General features: G+C 46.3%; 1 long non-coding RNA gene across 1 annotated transcript in view; it reads left to right on the top strand.

The window, feature by feature from the left end:
- Positions 1–13,579: 13,579 nt before the first annotated feature.
- The window catches only part of LOC132389279 (uncharacterized), a 171,762-nt gene continuing 164,620 nt past the window's right edge, over positions 13,580–20,721 (top strand). The window contains exon 1 of the long non-coding RNA XR_009510473.1: positions 13,580–13,733. This is a non-coding gene — a long non-coding RNA (uncharacterized LOC132389279). The remainder of the gene's footprint in view (positions 13,734–20,721) is intronic.

Raw genomic sequence — 20,721 nt, 5'->3', positions numbered from 1 at the left:
GGAGAGGCTTTTCACCTGCTCAGAATGTGGGAAAGGATTCACTCTGTCATCTAACCTACTGGTACATCAGCGAGTTCACACTGGGGAGAGGCCGTTCACCTGCTCAGTCTGTGGGAAGAGATTCACTCATTTATCCAGCCTACAGAGACATCAGCGAGTTCACACTAGAGAGAGGCCGTTCACCTGCTGAGAATGTGGGAAAGGATTCACACAGTCATCCCACCTACTGGCACACCTCTCAGCTCACAATGGGGAGTGGCCATTGTTATGCATCCCTAGGTTTTGTTTGCTGTGGACTTTCATTTTAAGAGAGAGAGAGGGAGAGATTAAAAAGACAAATCAGTCCAATTTGCAGCTTGTTTACATCGTGTGCAGCTTGTTTAGTTTTAACCAAGGACACAGACACTCAGAGACAGACAGAGACAAAGGAGGAAAAATGGAAGGGTCGAAACCAGGGAACTAGTGGCCAAGGGTCACTGTTTGGAACTTTCCTTTGCCCACAAGGGTGGATTCACCTTACATCGAATGTGTGGTTGTCACCTCATTTGATCCATAGGAGTGGATCTGATTTGGGATATCCTGTGGAGACCACTTATGTGTTACCCCTTGCCTGGCTGTGGTGTGGTAGTTCACTTGAAGATGATACCCCTTATGACAAGTCACTTCGGATGATAATTAGTATGTGGATTTGGAAGGATGACAGATAAAATCTACGGTGACTGTTGGTCTCGTTTTACCACCATGAAACCTGTGGAATACAACATAATTGCCTTCTCTCAACATTTACCCTGGATTACAAATATCTCTCTCTCATCACCTATTCTGTAGTTGAACTGAACTTTCATACTTTACCATCTCAAAACTCCAAGCCTTGTTTCCCCTGAGCTCAATAGTTTGGGAGATTTATTTCTACAGATTTATACACATAACACTCATGAGGAAATCTGCAGATGCTGGAAATTCAAACAACACACACAAAATGCTGGTGGAACCCAGCAAGCCAGGCAGCATCTATAAGGAGAAGAAATGTCAACGTTTCAAGCTGAGACCCTTCATCAGGACTAACTGAAAGGAAAGATACTAAGAGATTTGAAAGTAGTGGGGGGAGGGTGAAATGCAAAATGATAGGAGAAGTCTGGAGGTGGTGGGATGAAGCTAAGAGCTGGAAAGGTGATTGGCAAAAGTGATACAGAGCTGGAGATGGGAAAGGATAATTGGACAGGAGGCCTCGGGAGAAAGTAAGGTGCGGGGGAAGCACCAGAGAGACATGGAAAACAGGCAAACAATTAAATATGTCAGTGATGGGGTAAGAAGTGGAAGAGGGGCATTAACAGAAGTTAGAGAAGTCAATGTTCATCCCATCAGGTTGGAGGCTACCCAGCCGGTATATAAGGTGTTGTTCCTCCAACCTGAGTTTGGATTAATTTTGACAGTAGAGGAGGCCATGGATAGACATATCAGAATGGGAATGGGATGTGGAAATAAAATGTGTGGCCACTGGGAGTAGTCTGTTGCTGCTGGTTCGTTTCTAAAGCGTTATGGTTTGTAACAAAATGGGGCCTGCGTCTGGGATATGAACAAATTTAAGGATTGATTTAATATCGATTTCATTGGATAAATCCCTTTTGATTTATTTGTGTGTGGAAAATCAGCAGCAATGGATGTTGATAGATATCTGGAAGTGTGAACCTCTCAGGCATTAGAGGACACCAGAAGGATTGAGTTATTGAGTATTGCTAAAGTGTTAATACTTGCTAAGGTGAAATTGACAATGAGGAGGGCACAGATGCAGAGGATAATAGCTGAACATTATGTATCTGAGGATGTGTTTAAAGTGGAGGAGTTGGAGGTGTTTCCTGAAAGTAAACCTAGTGAGCTTGAGCTCCAGTGCAAGTTAGAAAAATTAAAGATGGAGGCAGAGGCAATTTCAGGCTGGAGAGACAGAAAAGCAGTAAGAAAATTCTCTTACAAAGTGTAATTAAGGGGAAGGCTTAGCAAGCCTATTCTGCTTTGACAGTAGCTGAAGCAGCTGATTATTTACTTATTTATGCTGCCCCAGTCATCGCCACTGGGCTATAAATGTGCAGGAGCAGTGTGTGGTTCAGTGCTTTGCTCAAGGACACACACGTTGCCTCGGCTGAGGCTCGAACTCAGAACTTTCAGATCGCTAGTTCAACACCTTAACCACATGGTCACACACCACACATTATGACCTAGTGAAACAGGCTGTGCTGAAAGCTTACGAGTTGGTCCCAGAAGCAGACAGGCAAAAGTTTAGAAATCTGTGAACCAGACATACAGAATTTGCTTATGAGAAATTTGTGTCTTTTGACCACTGGTGCACATCTGAACATGTAAATGATGATTTTTACAGCTTGAAAGAGTTGGTTTTAATTGAAGAATTCAGAAGGTGTGTCCCTGATGACAGAAAGATGTATTTAGATGGAAATGATGCTGCCACTATGCAGGAATCTGCTGGATTAGCAGATCAGTTTGCTTTAACTCATAAAGTTATGTTTACCCTGAATAAGAGTTTCCAAAAGGTACTTGTCAAGATTTGGGTAAACCTAATGAGCTCACCCCAGTGGCCTATACCTGCATTCGGTGAACCCTTTTTCGAAAGTTATAGTGGATTGTGTTGGCCCATTGCCAAAGACCAAAGCTGGCCATCAGTATCTGCTAACTATTCTGTGTACTGCAACCAGATTCCCAGAGGCAATGCCTCTCAGAAATATTAAAGCTAAAACTGTGGCGAGGGCTCTTACCAAGATTTTCACATTATTCGATTTGTCTAAAGAAATCCAGTCTGCTCAAGGATGTAATTTTACATCTGGATTATTCCAACAGGTAGTTTCTGAACTGGGAGCAAAACAAATTGCATCATCTGCGTACCATACAGAATCACAAGGGGCTTTAGAAAGATTTCATTCTACCCTCAAAACAATGATTAAGACATACTGTGTTGAAAATGGAAAAGACTGGAATGAAGGAATACATTTGCTTTTGTCCACAGAAAGAGAGTCAGTACAGGAATCACTGGGCTTTACTCCATTTGAAATTGTATTTGGTCGCAGAATGACCTTTGACCTTGTTAAAAGAAACAGTGGATTGATGGGGATGTACATGTTAACTCGTTAGACTATGTTTTGATCTTCAAAAATAAACTACACAAAACCTGTAGTCCAGTGAGACAAAACTTAAAAATTTCTCAAAACAAAATGAAGTGTTGGTTTGATAACAGGGCTCGAGAAAGAAAATACCAGGTGGGAGATAAGGTGCTTGCCTTATGTTGACGAATCCACTTCAGGCGAAATTCAATAGACCGTATGAGATAGTCTCTCAAATTAATGATGTGAATTATGTAATTAAAACACCCGACTGACGTAAACTAACACAGGTGGTACACATAAATATGATAAAACCTTTTTTGAACAAGTAGGTACCATCTGTGTGTGTTGTTGTCAAAACAAATGAAACTGGCAACCCTGAGAATGAAACAATTGACTGGTCTGAGACTTTTATCAAGCCAAACATGGTCCCAGTTAGGTTAATGAACTCGGTTGTTCCAGAAAACATTGCTAACAGGTTGTCTCATCTGCAGCCAAAGCAACAACAACAGCTGAAGGAATTATTTTTGAAGTTTAAAGATTTATTTCCCTTTGTTCCCAAGCAAACCACGGTCGTAGTACATGATGTAGATGTTGGTCAAGCTAAACTGATTAAACAACACCCAAATTGCATGAACGTAGAAAAGTGTAAATTGGCTGACCAGGGAATTGAGTATGTGCTGGAGAATGGTATTATTAGGCCTTCAAAATGAGATTGGAGTCACCCTGCATTATTGTGCCCAAACCTGATGGTAGTGTTAGATTTTGCACTGATTATAGAAAGGTAAATGCAGTAACAAAAACAGATACCTATCCTATCCCTAGAGTGGATGATTGCATCGATAAGGCTGGAAAAGCTAATTTCTTACAACGATTGATCTGTTGAAAGGGTATTGGGGTGTGTTCCATTGATGGACAGAGGTAGAGAAATTTCTGCATTTGTGACACCATCTGGGTTGTATGAATACAATGTTTTGCCTTTTGGAAGGAAAAATGCTCCAGGAGCATCCCAGAGAATGATTGATTTTGTAATTCGAGGGTGAGAACACACAGATACCTATATTGATGACTTAGCTACAGGGAGTGGCACTTGGGAAGAGCATATCTCTGCAGTAGAAAAGCTATTTGACAGGCTTTCCCAGGCCAGCCTTACAGTTTACTTGGCTAAGAGTGAATATGGCCATGCCAGTATGACCTGTCTTGGCTATGTTGTAGGTCAAAGCAAGTTGGCTCCTGTTCTGGCAAAACTCCCAGCAATTTCTCAAGTTCCTATTCTGACTGCTAAGAAGGCTCTTAGAAGGTTTCTGGGAATGGATGGATATTATCGTAAGAACTCTGCTGCTATCACTCTTCCTCTGACCAATCTCCTGAAGAAGCGTGAAAAGTTTGTTTGGACCGAGCCCTGTCAGGATGCATTTGATCGATTGTTATCAGTATTTGAGATTAGGCCAATCAATGTAGTGCTGTCAGCAAATTTAATTAGCAGATTGGAGCTGTGGGTGGCAACACAAGTCATGGGTGCACAGAGAGGAAAAGACAGGGCCAAAGTGACAACCCTGTGGGGTATGTGTGCTGAGGGTCAGAGAGACAGAGGAGATGGAGCCCACTCTTACTTCCTGCTGGTGATCTGACAGGAAGTCCAGGATCCAGCTACACAAGGCAGGGTGACGGCCAAGGTCTCTGAGCTCCATGTCGATTCTTCGCGCCTTTGTCTGACTACTGCTCTGCCCATGACTGCAAGGAACTTCAGAGAACTTTGGAGAGCAGAGAACATCAGAGAAACAAGTCTCCACTCCATGGACTCTTCCTACACTTCCCCTCCCTTGGAAAAGCAGGCCATTTACTCAAATAACCTCATAACCTGGACATTCTTGCTGCAAACCCACTCCCCCATCGGGGAAGAGATACAAAAGCCTTAACGTGCATAACACCAAGCTGAAGTATGCCTTCCTGTCTACAGCTATAGGCCAAATGAGTGATAAAATGGACTCGACCTCACAATGTAACTCGACGTGACCCTGCACCATATGTCTACCTGCACTGCACTTTCTCTGCAGCCACAATGCTTTCTTACAGTGATTATTTTGTTGTATATCAGCTCAATGTACTGTTGTAATGTATCCATCTGCGTGGATGGTACATCAGGCAAGATTTTCACTGTCGCTCAGTACATGATGATAATAAACAAATTTCCCATTTTAATTGTGTGGAAATATTAGACAGACTGAGCTTCTGCTCTGGAAGCTCAGAAGGAAACTGAACTGTTGTCATTTCTGTGGAAAGCAAATATATGGAAAATGCTTCAATCTCACATTGCGATCAGCGGTAACTGGGATCAGGTGACCGGTGGTGGGTCTCCCATATCAATATCAGAATCAGGTTTAATAGCACCGGCATGTGTCATGAAATTCGTTGTCCCTGCGGCAGCAGTAGAACCTGATTCAGAACAATAGATTTTAACAATTGTGATTTAAAATATGAATATACATATATATAGTACAAAAATGGAAAAAAATGTAATAAGCTATTTTAATTGTGTGGAGCAATTTGACTGACTAGGTGTTGCTTTGGAAATTCTGAAGTGAAGATGAACTAAACTTTACACATTTATGAGAAGCTCAGAGAAATAGAAAAGGCTAAATTCTCACATAAACGGGTCAGACACCCAGAAACATCGGCTGCACTTCAGCACCACAAAACAGTGGAATGAAACATGCAGAAACTATTGCAGAGATAAAAGCACTGTCCACCCACAACGAGAGGACGTGACAGATCCGGATCTCACTGACTTGTCTGAACGGGTGAAAGGTGAAGCTACACGGACACGTAGAGCAGTGACCCGCAGATGCTGCAGATCTGCAGAAAAACATGAACGGGGAATGGGATCAGGTGACGGGTGGAGGGTCTCCCTCCTGAACCGCTGACTCTGCTCCTCTCCCCTCACATGCTGCCCGACCCATCCACCGCATTCCCCACATTCCCCATATTTATCCCAGATACATGTTTATTTTTCCACTCCATATCTTCCCCGATCCCTTTCCCTCCACCTCCAGGTCACAGAGTCACCGGCTCAATTCCCATCCAGGTCCAAAACATATTTCAGACCCAAACAGGAAATGTTCACGTTTCATTGAAATCAATTCTGTGTTTATAAACACTAATTTCTATTCACATTCCTCCGGAGCCTTGCTGGACAGGAACACTGAAACATCAAGTGAGAAGCAGCAGGAAGAGGCCATTCAGCCCCTCTAACCATCAGCAAGGTAGTGGCTGCTCTACCATCTCAGCCACATGTGTCTGCCCAATCCTCGTTTCCTCCACCCCTTCGGTCTCCACTCATCTGCCGGCCTCTGTTTTACATGGGGACGATAACTGACTCTTCACTGCCCTCTGTGGAGGGTATTTACAGACATTCACCACCCCCGCAGTGGAGACATTTCCCCTCATCTCAGTCCCGGGTAGTCCACCCCTGTTTCAGAGACTGTGATCCCTGGTTCATCTGGTCATGATGTTGTGCATTTCAATGTTCTCCTCTCAGTCCTCGATTCTCCAAATGAAAGGGTTATCGCATTTGATATTTCTCCATATGATGACCCCACCACCCCAGGGATCGGTCTGGTGAATCTTCATTGCACTCTCAATAACAAACATTCTCTATCATCTTTGTTAATCCTCTGTGGAATTAATTTCCATCTTCTGCAGCCCCGTGTTGCCCCGATCACTTACCTCCCACCCGTCACTATTTCCACCTTCCCACCTCCCCCTCACCTGGATCCACCTCTCTCTCCCCGGCTCTTGCCCCATCCCCACCCCTCACCTCTTTTCTCTGACTATTTCCCGTCCACTCTCAGTCCAGAGGGAGGGTCTCGGCCCGAAATGTTGACGGTCCATTTCCCTCCACAGATGCTGCCCGACCCACTGAGTTCCTCCGGCAGTTTGTTCTTTGGTCTGTATAACCCGTGTTAGTTTGGGGAGCGGGATTTTACACCATATTCCAGGTACAATCTCAACAAAGCACAAATAATTGTCACTTTGCCCGGACCATTGGCCCCGCTTGCAGTGCAACAGTCTGCTGGTGTTTACCCCCAATGTGGTGAATCCTTCTGCTCGGCACCACCGTGGGCTCAGATATTTCCACGGATGAGCCCCTCCTGTCCCCACCGGGACAAACATCCTGTCCGCCCCGTCTCTCACCATCTTCATCCTGTCAATAAAATCCCTCCCCGGGGAACCGGCATCGAACCGACGGGCCGAGCGGTCTCCTCCTACCTCTCAGCGATACATCAGACTCCGGCCGCAGGAGACGCTTCACAAACGCCCCCAACTTCCCTCGGAGGGAAATGGAAATAAATCAGAAAGCGGACATTTACTTTGAGATTTTCTCCGCTCTGAGCAGGCGGTTGGCGCTTGAGCGGGAGACGAACTCAGCGGGGTAACGCCCACTCGGCCTGTCCGCCTCCGCGACTGGTTGTAAGCAGTGATTGACATCGCTTCGCACCAATGGGAATAACACAGCTCCTGAATCCTTTGTTGACAGCGATGGGGGAGGGGCTAGTCACGTGATTATTAGCCCAGCCGTTAAACCGATAAAGCGCGAGCACAGCAGCGCGTGGATGACGTAAGACAGCGCACGTGAGGGCAGATCCAGGTGTGGGGAGCCCATGTGTGACGTCAGGTGCGTGCGGGGAGGAGCTGTGTGACGTCACCTGTGGGAGAGCGCTGGCATTTAAAAGCACCTTAATGGACTTTTCAGTGGGACAACAACATTAATCACGGGTTTCATCACTGAATCCAGTGTTGTGGGATGTAAAGTCCCCTGTTATGTGTCCGGCTGTGCCGTGTTGTTGGTGGAGTGGGCAGCGTGGTGTTTGTCTCGATTCGGGTCACAACACCAGCATTGCCAGCGGGGTCCACACACAGAGTATCAGTCAACAGAACACCTCTCGTCCCTGCAGTCTTTGTCTCCTGGTAAACTCAACACCCTGATAGTGTGGACCATAGATACCCCTTCCTCTCAGAGTCAGGGGATCATTCAGACAGCTGATCGCTGAGGGGAATTATATTTATTGGTCATTAAAGTTCACCCGGATTCGTTTGGACGGATTTGATGTGGAGTTCGGGGTGTCACAGTGAAAGGGCCGGACGGCCGAACTCTCTCCGCTGTCCAAACATCCTTCCAGGTGAGGCGACACTTCACCTGTGAATCTTCCGGGGTCGCCTGTTGTGTCCGCTGCTCCCGATGCGGCCGCCTCCACACTGGTGACACCGGCTCCTCCACAGTTGTGCGGGGTAGGGGTGATTTTTGGGGTTGATGATTGGGATGCTGTTCTTCTTGATGCGGGGGTGGGGTGAGAGTTTGATTTTTTCTCTGAACGACTTTCATGCTTTTTCGTTCTTTCATGGCTCTCTGGAGAAGAAAAAAAAAACTTGCAGTTGTTTATGGATACCTGATTTGATAATAAATTAACCGTTGAACTCTCCACTCCAAGCAGGACTTCCCGGTGTACAAGCATTTTCATTCCGATGCCCATTCCAGTTCCAACTTGTCAACCCATCGTGTCCTCTTGTGCCAAGATGAGGCCACCCTCAGGAACCAGGATCACATCTCATATTCCGTCTGGGTATCCCCTTCCCCAACTTGATAGCATAAGTATCGATTTCTCCTTCCTGTGAACAAATTTCCCTCACACCCCTCCCTCCCAGACTTTTCCCGTCCTCTCACCTGCTTATCTCTTCTCTCTGGGTCCACTGCTCCATCCCTTTCTCCTGTTCTCCACTCTCCTCTCCTATTAGGCTCTATTTTCTTCTGTCCTTGAGCTATCCCACCTACCTGGCATCACCTATCACCTTCCTGCTGGACATTTCGCGCCCTCCCCGACTTTATTCAGATTTTTCCCCCATTCCATCTCAATCCTGAAGCAGGGTTCAACTGGAAACTTCGACTGTTGATTCTTTCCGGTAGATGCTGCCCGGCCTGCTGAGTTCCGCCAGCATTTTGTTTGTGTTGCTCTGAATTTCTAGCATCTGGGGACTTCGTCGTGTTTGTGATTTACCTCTCCGTTGCCCCTCCCGCCTCCGGCCAGTGGTGGCTCTGCATGGACCTCCAGAGACTGTTCGCGCTGCATGGGCCTCCGGCCACGGGTGGCGCTGTGTGTACCTCCGCCCACCGGCGACTATGTGCAGACCTACAGCCACCGGTGGCGCTGTGCGTACCTCCGGCCACTGGCGACGATGTGAAGACCTCCGGCCACCGGTGGCGCTGCGGAGAACCTCCGGCTAAAGGCATGCGGTTTCTCACTGCATCTGTTAGCGGTTCTCCGATTCGAGCGGGGGTGAGTCGGATTTGAGCCCGAGATTGTGTGAATCTGGGCCGGTTGCATTGCGCTCTGCGGCTGGAGCAGGGGTGCATTGCCAAGTTTTTGCTGCCGGAGCTGTACGAGGGGTGATTGATAAGCTCGTGGCCTAAGTTAGAAGGCCTGAAGTTATACAGCTCTCGGTACCTGCACGTGTAGTTCAACTCTTTGTGTGATAATGCAGAAAGTTTGAAATTAATAACTTTTGTGGTATTTCTGTTTCAGTTAATTGAAAATAGCTAGGATTTGTAAACACAAGGAAATCTGCAGACGCTGGAAAGGTTTTGTAAAATTGACTTCTTCCACCTTCGGGGGGGGGGGGGGGGAGGGACTCACGACACTTATCGATCCTCTTGTATTCTCTCTACCCAATTTTTTTTACCTGCTCATTTCATGTACTGAACAACTTCCTTGCCCCATTCACGTAACACATATGTAATGAGCAGTTAGACAAATTGGGTGTCTCTCTCTCTCACACACACACACACACACACACACACACACACACACACACACATATGAGAATATGGCTTTTTATAATGTCAAGCACTATACCAAGATGAAAGAAATATATATGAATTCCAGAGCTCCACAGACATATAGTGATAGTTAAGACATAAGTTAAGATTATAGCCAATCACTGCATTTCGGTATATAACTAGTACAATAAAACATATAATATTTAATTTACTAATATGAATGACAAAGTATCGCACGGTTGCATTCACTACTTATCACAAAATATAATTATCAAGCAAGTTAACGTTGTTTGCTTAGGGTTGTTTGTGAGATAAATTTAGTTTTGTATTAGCAACTAATCCACGGATCACCACAGTCACAGCTCCAGGATTTCACCAAAAACAATCAAATAACCTATCCTAATGTTATTAGTGGTAGTTTCCCCACCAGCTGCCAACCCCTCTCCCCTCTCCACTTCCGTATGATTCCCTCTATTTAATATGCAGCCGCTGTTAAATTCCCCGCTTGTTTATTTTGACTGTGTTTTACAGAGGTGCTGGAGTGGTGCTCCGGTGAGCTCCGACAGCACTGCACCCCTGTTAGATCCAAGTAAACTGGACCCGGGGATCAAGCTGTCCCGGTTTATGAGGTGTTGAGCGAGTATTTCTGGTCTGGGATCTAGTGTTTTTTACAGAGGTGCTGGAGTGGTGCTCCAGTGAGCTCCGGAGGTGCACTGCACCCCTGTTAGATCCAAGTAAACTGGACCCAGGGATCAATGTGCCCGGGTTTATGAGGTGATGATCGAGTATTTCTGGTCTGGGATCAGATGTTTGTTTCTGGAGTTCCTTTGGAAGCAATGACTGCCAGTCTGAGGAGGGAATGAGTTCCCATTCCATCCCTCACAAGGAGAGGCTATGAGTAAATGGGCTGTTCTGTGTTTGAACCAGTAGAAATAGACTCAGGGGGTTCAGTGTTCAAACTGTGTTTTGAAGTTCCTCCTCGCTGTCACCTGTCTGTTAGACAGTGGAAATCAAACAGAAACTCAAGTTGCTGGAGATCTGCACTAAAAATGAGAAATTCTGAATCCATTCTGATAAAAGGTTGTGAACCTGAATCGTTAAATTTGTTGCTCTTCCCACAGCAGTTCCTTACCTGTTGAGCGATTCTGGTGATTCCAGTTTGTTTTTATTACATTCACTCTGGAATGGTTTAAATTTCCTGATTTAAACTTGGGAATGTGTTCGGTGCAGTTGTTGCTAACAAGGTTCACATGAATAATCTCAGGACTGATCGGCTTTATGTATGAGGAGCACTTGATGGTTATGGGGCTGTGCTCGATGGAGTGAAAGGGGTGGGGGTGGTTAAGTAAACCTACCAAAGGCTGAAAAACCTGGGTGCAGTGGACATGGACAATCAGAAGCCATGGAATGACCCCAGAGGTGCGTGCGCTGCTGAGGTCCCGCGACTCCGCCTTCAGAGCAGGTGACATGGCGGCTCTAACAACAGCGAGGGCCAATCTGTCCCGAGCCATCAGAGGGGCAAAGCGTGCACATGCCCAGCTAATCCACAATTGCTTCCAGGACAGCGGTGATGCGCGGCGCATGTGGAAGGGCATCCAGGACATCACCAATTACAGGACAACATCACCTGACTGTGCAGGTGATGCCTTCCTCCCAAACACGCTGAATAACTTATACGCTTGGTTTGAGGCGGAAAATGACGTGGTGGCGAGGAAGTCCACCCCTCCTGCGAATGACCCGGTGCTGTGACTCTCCGTGGCCAATGTGAGAAGAACCCTGTGCAGGGTCAACCCACGGAAGGCTGCTGGACCAGTCAACATCCCTGGTAGAGTGCTCAGAGGATGTGCAGACCAGCTGGCAGATGTTTTCACCGACATCTTCAACATCTCCCTGAGCAGCGCCACCATTCCAATGTGCTTCAAGGCCGCCACCATCGTCCCCGTGCCGAAGAAGTCTCCAGTGTCCTGCCTAAATGACTACCATCCTGTTGCACTTACATCCTTTATCATGAAGTGCTTCGAGAGGTTCGTCATGAGGCATATCAAGACCCTGCTGTCCCCCTCACTGGACCCCCTGCAGTTTGTGTACCGTCCCAACCGCTCAACAGATGACGCCATTGCCACCACCCTCCACCTGGCCCTAACCCATCTGGACAATAAAGACACATACGTTCAGATGCTGTTCATAGACTTCAGTTCAGCATTCAACACAATCATCCCCCAGAAACTGATTGGAAAGCTGAGCCTACTGGGCCTGAACACCTCCCTCTGCAACTGGATCCTGGACTTCCTGACTGGGAGACCTCAGTCAGTCCGGATCGGGAGGGCAATCCCCAGGGCTGTGTGCTCAGTCCACTGCTGTTCACTCTGCTCCTCGGTAGAGATCGTAAAGAGCACCAAGTTTCTTGGTGTTCACCTGACGGAGAATCTCACCTGGTCCCTCAACACCAGCTCTATAGCAAAGAAAGCCCAGCACTGTTTCTGCTTTTTGCGAAGGCTGAGGAAAGTCCATCTCCCCCCCACCCCACCCACATCCTCATCACATTCTACAGGGGTTGTATTGAGAGCATTCTGAGCAGCTGCATCACTGCTTGGTTCGGAAATTGCACCGTCTCGGATCGCAAAACCCTGCAGCGGATGGTGAGGTCAGCTGAGAAGATCATCAGGGTCTCTCTTCCCGCCATCATGGACATTTACACTACACGCTGCATCCGCAAAGGAAGCAGCATTATGAAGGACACCATGCACCCGTCATACAATCTCTTCTCCCTCCTGCCATCTGGGAAAAGGCTCCGAAGCATTCAGGCTCTTACGACGAGACTATATAACAGTTTCTCCCCACAAGCTATCAGACTCCTCAATACCCGCAGCCTGGACTGACACCTTGCTCGACTGACCTGTTTATTATTTATTGTAAGGCCAATACTGTTTTTGTGCATTTTATGCTGTCCAGTGTTGGTCTGTAGTCTAGTGTAGCATTCTCTGTGTTTTTTTATTTCGTAGTTCAGTCTAGTTTTTGAAATTAACACCATGGTCCTGAAAAACGTCGTCTCATTTTTACTATGTACTGTACCAGCAGTTATGGTCGAAATGACATAAAAAGTTGACTTGACTTGACATGGAGTGGATGTTTCCATTAGACGGAGAGTCTGTGATCTGACAGCACTGTCTTAGAATAAAGATGCTTCCCTTTAAAACTGAGATGAGAAAAATTTCTTCAGCCAAAAGATGGCTGATCTGTGGAATTTGTTGCCACAGAGGTTGGTTTGAGGCTGTCATTTGGGTATATTTATGGCAGAGATTACTATATTCATGATTGCTAAGAAGCTTCAGGGTTACAGGAGGAAGGCAGGAATATGGTGTTGGAATAAATCTCAGTCATGGTTGAGTGGTGGAGCAGACTCGATGAATCGAATCCCCTAAATCTGTTCCTGCATCTTATATCTGACCATGACTGAACGATGACTCCTTCCTATCCCGTATCAGGTTCTGTGACGTGTCAGGGACAGTTACCGATTTGTTCACTGAGATCATTACATTTGTCTTCAATGTTTAGGTTTCAGTGAAAAGAAGTGTTTTGTTCTCCTTTGTATTGATAACGTGATTCATTATCTTCCATGTTAAAGTTAGACCTGCTGTGAGAGATTTATTTGAAGAAAAACCCACAACTGGAAGCAAACCACAACTGAAGACGAGGGAACAGCAACAAGTGAACCAGACCGAGGACTGAGAGCATCAACTGGAGAGGACCCATCTGACTCGGAGATTCCAGTGATTCAGTCAGGAGAAAGTTTGGTGAGTCTCACTTACTCAAACACTGGTCCTTTAGACATTACATACCTGTACAAAGGAAGGTAGGGAATAGTTGAGGTGAGACTGAATGTGCCCAGAGCTGTCAGTTATGTCTATCAGACCCAGTTGCAATCGCTCCAGGTCTGGTAATGTACTGTCAGTGTCCCAGCTCTTTAAAGTCACTCACATTCCCTCAGTGTTTGCTCATTTGAAGAACTTTCATCTTCTGAAGTAGCTTTTGGTCAGTTCTGAGTGTGGAGAGAGAAAGGGGGTTGTTCATATTTACTATCTTGCAAAAAGAAGTAATTGTTTACAATTACTTGCTGCAAACTCACTACCCATACCCTGTACATTCTCAACCAGATTATTGACATCGATGACAAGTAGCAATGGGTGTCACCCTGGGGAGCTCCAGGAGGCACGGGCCTTGACTCCAATAAACAGCCTCTCGTCATCACCATCTGCTTCCCACCATCGAGCTGTTCCCGGACGAGATCCTCCCTTGCTTACAACATAATCTGCCCTGGGACCCATCCTCCTGGGTCAGACTGTGTCTGATAACCCACATCTCCAACCTCCTTCCACCCCACCAGTAGACCCACAACCTTTCCCACCATTTACTCCACACCCACACACGTAAACAGATCCACATCACTGACATCCACTCTCACAGGTTGGGGGACCAGAACTATCTGAACCTATACTCCCGGCCCAGACTATGCAGCCATCTGGCTCAGTCCTGGCCCTTTCCAACTGCAACCGAACTTCGATTTACATAAACCTGTGATCATCGCCACCCAACCAGAAGAACATGGAACAATGTTGTGGTGACCCTCAAACCCTGCCTCCCATATCACCCTCCACCTTAAATTCCTCCATATACCTGTCTAGTAGTCTCTTAAATTTCACTAGTGTATCTGCCTCCACCACTGACTCAGGCAGTGCATTCCACGCACCAAGCACTCTCTGAGTGAAAAACCTTCCTCTAATATCCCCCTTGAAACTCCCAACCCTTACCTAAAAGCCACGACCTCTTTTATTGAGCAGTGGTGCCCCTCGGAAGAGGCGCTTACTGTCCAGTCTATCTATTCCTCTTAATATCTTATACACCTCTATCATGTCTCCTTCTACCTTCCTCCTCTCCAGAGAGTAAAGCCCTAGCTCCCTTAATCTCTGATCATACTCCATACTCTCTAAACCAGGCAGCATTGTCTGTGCATAGAATCTCGACTTCCAATGGACAGAGCAAGTCTCTCCCTACGAGATTATACCCCCGACTGGTGGTGACTGTAAATGAAACCTCACACTGGTTATCCTGGAATTCCACCTGCAGTGGCTGGTACGTGAATACGTATGTTCCGTGCCTTCGAACCCAGACAGAGTGATTGTAGCGTCTGATAGATGGAATCCCTTTTCCGATACTATTTCCTGATCGAGTGTGGTTGTGGTTGCCCTCATATCAATCATAAACGGAACTGGATTTCCAGCAACTTGCAATATTACATTGGGCTCTTCCTGAGGGTTGGAACTTATGGTTGGAAGCATCTTCTTGTCAGTTTCTAAACAGGTTGTTGTCCCCACCTGCCCCTTGGCCAGTTTTTGCTCCCATTTCTGTTCCTCAGATATAGCCCGCTCGCATCCTTCTTCCCGCTGAGCATATTCACCTTTAATATTTGTTCCCTTCGGGGTTGATCGTGATTCGAAAGTTGGGTCCTAATGATATGTCAAAGCTCGTCGCATTCGATTTTGGTCATTCCCAGGCCAGGCCATATTATTTGTTTTAATCATGTTGGCTAACTTAGTTGGTAAGCATTGGAGCAGTAGGGCATTGAACTGGGGGGACAGATTCCCATCATTAAAGGCTTGGTCTCCTGCGAAGGTGCCGTAGCAGGCCACAAATCACTCCCAATAGTCTGGTCCCGATTCCCCAGGCTCAGGTTTGCATTCAGGTACTTTAGTGATGTTCGCAGGTTGCTGGAGAGCACTTTCCAAGGCTTGAATAATCTGGTCTGTCTGTTCATTCTCATTATGGTTTCCCACCTGTAACTCCTGATAGGTTTGGTATCTCAATTCTGTCTTCCATTTCTGCCCTTCATCAGCTGAGAGAATCATGCAGGAGAGACCGAATAAATCTTGCAGGGTCGTGTTGAACATTTTTGTAGTACTGTGGACACACTGAACAAACTGTGCTGGTTTTTCTTTTCTATCTGGGGCCTGATTTATGATCATGATCGTTTCTTGAGGCTTCCAGGGTACAGAAACAGGAATCACCATAAGACAAAGGAGCAGCAGTCGACCATTCAGTCCATTGAGTCTGCTCCGCCATTTCAACATGAGCTGATCCAATCTCCCCTCGACTCCCATTCCCCCACTGTCTCACCATAACCTTTGATGCCCTGACTACTCAGATACCTATCAATCTCTGCCTTAAATACACCCAACGACTTGACCTGCACTATAAATACAATGCAAATACACCCGATGACCCGGCCTCCACTGCCGCCCGTGGCAACAAATTCCATAGATTCACCACCCTCTGGCTAAAAATTTTTTTTTGCATCTCCGTTCTGAATGGGCGCCCTGCAATCCTCAAGTCATGTCCTCTTGTACTGGACTTGCCCACCATGGGAAACAACTTTGCCACATCCACTCTGTCCATGCCTTTCAGCATTCAAAATATTTCTATTCTTCTAAACTCATTCTTCTAAACTCCAAGGAGTACAGTCCAAGAGCGGTCAAACATTCCTCATATGTTAACCCTCTCATTCCCAGAATCATACTAGTGAATCTTCTCTGAACCCTCTCCAATGTCAGCACATCCTTTCATAAATAAGGAGCCCAAAACTGCACACAGTATTCCAAGTGACGTCTTACCAGTGCCTTACAGAGCCTCAACATCACATCCCTGCTGCTATACTCTATTCCTCTAGAAATGAATGCCAATATTGCATTCGCCTTCTTCACCACCGACTCAATATGGAGGTTAACCTTAAGGGTATCCTGCACGAGGACTCCCAAGTCCCATTGCATTTCAGAACTTTGAATTCTCTCCCCATTCAAATAGCAGACTGCCCGTTTATTTCTTCTACCGAAGTGCATGACCATACACTTTCCGACATTGTAATTCAATTGCCACTTCTTTGCCAATTCCCCCAATCTATCCAAGTCTCCCTGCAGACTCTCTGTTTCCTCAGCACGACGGGCCCCTCCACCTATCTTTGTATCATCAGCAAACTTTGCCACAAAGCCATCTATTCCATAATCCAAATCGTTGATATACAACATAAAAAGAAGCGGCCCCAACACGGACCCCTGTGGAACACCACAGATAACCGGCAGCCAACCAGCATGGGATGCCTTTATAAAACAACACACACAAAATGCTGGTGGAACACAGCAGGCCAAGCAGCATCTATAAGGAGAAGTACTGTCAACGTTTCAGGCCGAGACCCTTCGTCAGGACTCAAATGGGATTCCTTTATTCCCACTCTCTGTTTCCCGCCAATCAACCAACGCTCTATCCACGTATGTAACTTTACTGTAATTCCATGGACTCTTATCTTGTTTAGCAGCCTCATGTGTGGCACCTTGTCAAAGGCCTTCTGAAAATCCAAATACACAACATCCACTGCATCTCCCTTGTCTAGCCTACTTGTGATATCCTCAAAAATTTGCACTAGGTTTGTCAGGCAGGATTTTCCTTTAAGGAAACCATGCTGAGTTCAGCCTATTGCCATATGCCTCCAGGTTCTCCGTAACCTCATCGTTGACAATGGACTCCAACAACTTCCCAACCACCGATGTCAAGATAACAGGTCTATAATTTCCTTTTTGCTTCTTTGCCCCTTTCTTAAGTAGCAGTGTGACATTTGCAGTCTTCCAGTCCTATGGAACCATGCCAGAGTCTATTGACATTTGAAAGATCATTGCTAATACCTCCGCTTCAGAACACGAGGGTGCATTCCATCTGGTCCAGGAGATCTATCTACCCTTAGACTATTCAGCTTCCTGAGTACTTCCTCTGTCGGAATTGTGACTGCGCACATTTCTCTTCCCTGACACTCTTGAATGTCTGGTATATTGCTGATGTCTTCCTCAGTGAAGACTGATGCATAATGCTCGTTCAGTTCCTCCGCCATCTCCTTATCTCCCATTACAATTTCTCCAGCATCATTTTTATTAGTCCTATATCTACTCACACCTGTCTTTTACTCTTTATATACTTGAGAAAGCTTTTAGTATCCTCTTTGATATTGTTTGCTAGCTTCCTTTCGTAGTTCATCTTTTCCCTCTTAATGACCTTCTTAGTTTCCTTCTGTAAGCTTTTAAAAACTTCACAATCCTCTGTCTTCCCACTAATTTTTGCTTCCTTCTATGCCCTCTGCTTTTACTTTGGCTTTGACTTCTCTTGTCAGCCACAGTTGCATCCTTTTTCCATTTGAAAATTTCTTCCTCTTTGGAATATATCTGTCCTGCACCTTCCTCACTTCTCACATGAACTCCAGCCACTGCTGCTCTGCCGTCCTTCCTGCTAGTGTCCCTTTCCAGTCAACCTTGGCCAGTTCCTTTCTCATGCCACTGTAATTTCCTTTACTCCACTGAAACACCGAAACATCGGATTTCAGCTTCTCTTTCTCAAATTTCACAGGAACGCAGTCATGTTGTGATCACTGCCTCCCAAGGGTTCCTTCACTTCCATCTCTCTAATTACCTCTGTTTCATCACATAATACCCAATCCAGTACAGCTGATCCCCGAGTGGGCTCAACAACAACCTGTTCTAATAAAGCCATCTCATAGACATTCTACAAATTCTCTCTCTTGAGATCCAGTGCTGACCTGATTTTCCCAATCCTCTGGCATGTTAATATCCCCCAAAATTGGAATTCCTTGGAATGTAGAAGATTGAGGGGAGATTTGACGGAGGCATACCAAAATCATGAGGGTTATAGATGGGGTAAATGCAAGCTGGCTTTTTCCACTGAGATTGGGTGGGACTACAACCAGAGGCCATGGGTTAAGGGTGAAAGGTGAAATGTTAAGGGGAACATGAGGGGAAACGTCTTCCACTGACGGTCATCCGGGTGTGGAATGAGCAGAAAACCCAGCTGGTCCATGCGAGCTCAGTTTCAACTTCTAAGAGGGGTGTATAGGTACCTGGATGGCAGGGGTACAGGAGAAGACAGTTTAAGTAGTTCAACACAAACCAGATGGGCCAAAGGGCCTGATTCTGTGTTGTGCTTTTCTATGACAGTGACAAGAACCTGAAATAATATGATTATTCATTTAATTCCTTTTAACAGCTGTGCGGACCAACCATTCATCTGGGCAGGAAACGTTTACATGGCTTCAAAACAGTGGCACTTTACATTGACAGTAGATAAAAGAAAATCCCAGCTGCACGTCAACAAAGGGTATTTGTGTGAGAGTGTTCAGTTACTTTGCGGACAGGCACTCTTGCAGCTCAGTGGGAACAGAGAATAATACCAATGGAGAGAGCCAAACTGAGCCAGGACACAGATTGGCGACGGCAGAAATGCCCCATTCTTATAGACACAGGAAGATCATCAGAGAGTTTGATGGTCATTCCAGATACCTGCACTGTGCCCAGCTGGAAGATGACTTCTCTCTCCAACTTGGGTTGAACCTCACTGTAACAGTGTGATGCCAGATCACACCTTGACACCTCAAGTAATCTCGTCTGACATATTGTCCTTCACCCATTGATGTACTATAAATCTTTTTCAGGTTAAAAACAACAAGGAAATTATCTACAGGGAGGTCAAACACAACACGCTGTTTTGTTGTCTATGTCCAGATATTTAAGAAGTGGAACAAGGGATTCACTCGATCATCATTCCTACTCAGGCTGTGGGGAGTGATTCACTCAATCATTATTCCTATTCAGACTGGGGGAGAGTTTCACTCGATCGTTATTCCTATTCAGGCTGTGGGGAGTGATTCACTCAATCATTATTCCTATTCAGACTGTGGGAGAGATTCATCGATCATCTGACCGACTGACATGCAGTCAATTTACACGGGGGGAATCCATTTATCTGCTCAGTCATCCACCCGAATGGCTCACCAGCGAGTTCACACCGGGGTGTGGCCATTCACCTGCTCAGACTGTGGGAAGGGATTCACGTTGTCAGCTCACCTAATGAGTCATCAGTCAGTTCACACGGGTGAGAGGCCATTCACCTGCTCTGACTGTGGGAAAGGATTCACTTCGTCATCTAATCTTAAGCTACATCAGCGAGTTCACTCTGGGGAGAGGCCGTTCACCTGCTCAGACTGTGGGAAGGGATTGGCGTTGTCTTCCCACCTACTGAGACATCAGTTAGCACACACTGGTGAGAGGCTGTTCACCTGCTCAGAATGTGGGAAAAGATTCACGTCGTCATCTCAACTTAAGGTACATCAGCGAGTTCACACTGGGGAGAGGCCGTTCACCTGCTCAGACTGTGGAAAAGGATTCACTCAGTCATCCCACCTACAAGCACATCAGCGAGTTCACACTGGGGAGAGGTCGATCACCTGCTCAGAGTGTGGGAAGGGATTCGCGTTGTCATCTCACCTACTGAGACATCAATTAGTACACACTGGTGAGAGGCCGTTCACCTGCTCAGAATGTGGGGAAAGATTCACTTTATCATCTCAACTTAAGGTACATCAGCGAGTTCACACTGGTGAGAGGCCGTTCACCTGCTCGGACTGTGGAAAAGGATTCACTCAGTCATCCCACCTAGAAGCACATCAGCGAGTTCACACTGGGGAGAGGCCATTCACCTGCTTCGACTGTGGGAAGGCATTCACACAGTTTGCTACCCTACAAGCACACTGGTCAGTTCACACTGGGGAGAGGCCGTTCACCTGCTCAGACTGTGGGAAAGGATTCACTTCGTCATATAAACTTAAGGTACATCAGCGAGTTCACACTGGGGAGAAGCCATTCTCCTGCTTAGACTGTGGGAAGGGATTTGCGTTGT

The sequence above is a fragment of the Hypanus sabinus genome, unplaced genomic scaffold (assembly GCF_030144855.1).
Source record: "Hypanus sabinus isolate sHypSab1 unplaced genomic scaffold, sHypSab1.hap1 scaffold_523, whole genome shotgun sequence".
In the NCBI taxonomy this organism is placed as follows: domain Eukaryota; kingdom Metazoa; phylum Chordata; class Chondrichthyes; order Myliobatiformes; family Dasyatidae; genus Hypanus; species Hypanus sabinus.
Note: the sequence above shows the minus strand (reverse complement) of the source record. Positions and strands in the feature narration are given on the sequence as shown.